This window comes from Scyliorhinus canicula, chromosome 17 (genome assembly GCF_902713615.1).
Source record: "Scyliorhinus canicula chromosome 17, sScyCan1.1, whole genome shotgun sequence".
In the NCBI taxonomy this organism is placed as follows: domain Eukaryota; kingdom Metazoa; phylum Chordata; class Chondrichthyes; order Carcharhiniformes; family Scyliorhinidae; genus Scyliorhinus; species Scyliorhinus canicula.
Genome location: NC_052162.1, coordinates 3,026,062 through 3,028,014, shown reverse-complemented (window position 1 = coordinate 3,028,014; position 1,953 = coordinate 3,026,062). Strand labels below are relative to the sequence as shown.

The following is a 1,953-nucleotide window of genomic DNA, read 5'->3' as shown; positions in this document are numbered from 1 at the left end:
TGTTTTGAAGGGGAACGGCCACGAGGGATCCCTGCACTGTCTGCCTGTTAGTTTTCCTTTCCCTGACTGTAACCCAGCTACTCTTGTCCAGTACCTTTGGTGTGGCTACCTCCCTGTAACTCTTCTCGATAACCCCCTCTGCCTCCCGGATGATCCGAAGTTCATCCAGCTCCAGCTCCAGTACCTTAACACGGTCTCTGAGGAGCTGGAGTTGGGTGCACTTCCCGCAGGTATAGTCAGCGGGGACACCAGTGGTTTCCCTCACCACCCACATCCTACAGGAGGAGCATGCAACTGCCCTAGCCTCCATCCCCTCTTACTTTACAGAATTAGCTGCCCCGTAGACCAACTGGACCTCCGTCCTCCAACTCTGCTTCCAGTCAGCTGCACTCTAAACTCCTGGCTCCCTTCACGCTCTTTGATAAATATAGGAAATGAAATGTAAGGAGCACCTTACTCCCTCCTCACCTCACTCCCTCAGTCACCAAACTCTCACTGCAGCACTCAAATGCAACCAGTTCAGCACTCCAGTGCAAAACCTAATATTTTATTGTTACCATTACTGATATTAGCTTTTAATCCTAGATATATTCAATTAATTTGAATTTAAATTCGCCAGCTGCCCTTGTGGGATTTGAACTTGCGTTTCTGGATCATTAGTCCAGCCTTCAGATTACGAGCACAGTATTACAACCAACATGATATCGTACCCGATTTTCGTCACAGTGGAACCAATAATTAAATATATTCAAACAAACATACCTGTTCCATTACATTATAAAATACTAAATGAGTAGGAAGGGAGGCTTGACCAGAGAATCTTATGTTCAGCCACTTAAGTGGCTCCTCAAAAAACATGTCAGCTTCATCAACATAGCTATTATTTCCAGTCAGATCTGGAGGACATTCCAGGAAGTGCATTTTTATTGGGCAATGAACATGGCTGTAAAATGGTGTTGAATGACAAGGCATCAGGAAGAGCAAAGAGGGTTTGTCTTTCTCTGGGAGTGTGTCCTCGCAGAGCAGTTGAATGTGCTGCATTACATCCAATGTTCCACGTTGGTGAATTAATCCAGTTTATAGCACTAGACACACGTTAGAAAACAACAGAAAACAGATTGCTGGCACCTTCCAATGCTTTCAAATTAGCCAATGAGTAGCCACAAAACTCCAGGCGAAGAGGCATTAATGGATAAATAAATCTGAATTCCTTGTGGCTCAAGAGACTATACACCACGAGAGTCCATATGACCGCTATTAGCAAAACTCTGTACTTCTTAGGCACCAACAAGCATCCATGAATGAAGAAGGGAAAATGAGTTCCCATGGTAACAGGAAATCCCTGAGTGAAGTACCAGTGCCACGAGTGTGAGCCATAGAATGATTGATGTTCTGAACCACGTTAAATCTGAGGAAATTCCATTGAACCATAACCCACTCACTGTAAAATATTCGGCCAATCGTTAGAGAAATCCCAAGTCTTAAGCATCCAACTGGTAGACATTTGTACAAAAGTAGATCCAGTGTCTTCAGCTCCAGCCAGAAACGATAAAATAGCAACGGCAGCCAAAGGATGACAGCGGTGGGGCGCATAACAACTGCAAAAGCAGTCAAGGCCAGATATTTTAAACTACTCCCAGTCTTTGTACCCTGAAAAGGGTAATAATAAAGTGTAAAGCTGGTTAGAACAGCTTCCATACTTATTAAGTAGCCTTTTGTGTGGTACGTTATCAAACGCACACGCCCCTTCCCGCCCGGGATCAGGGGGTGAGGATTTCTTCTGTTTCACACCCTCAATCACCAGGCACCTGCCAAGTGAAAAGTGAGGCTGGACGAGTAAAGTGACGGCCTTAATAGGGAGCTGGACAGGCTTGCTGTCTGAGGCCCTGTCTGCCCTACTATAAAGTCACGTCCGGGTCAGGATATGTTTCATTCTCATCAGAATAGCCAATA

General features: G+C 45.1%; 1 pseudogene; it reads right to left on the bottom strand.

Moving 5' to 3' along the window:
• Window positions 1-738: 738 nt before the first annotated feature.
• LOC119952382 lies at window positions 739-1,698 on the bottom strand (annotated as a pseudogene).
• Between the last annotated feature and the right edge of the window lie 255 nt (window positions 1,699-1,953).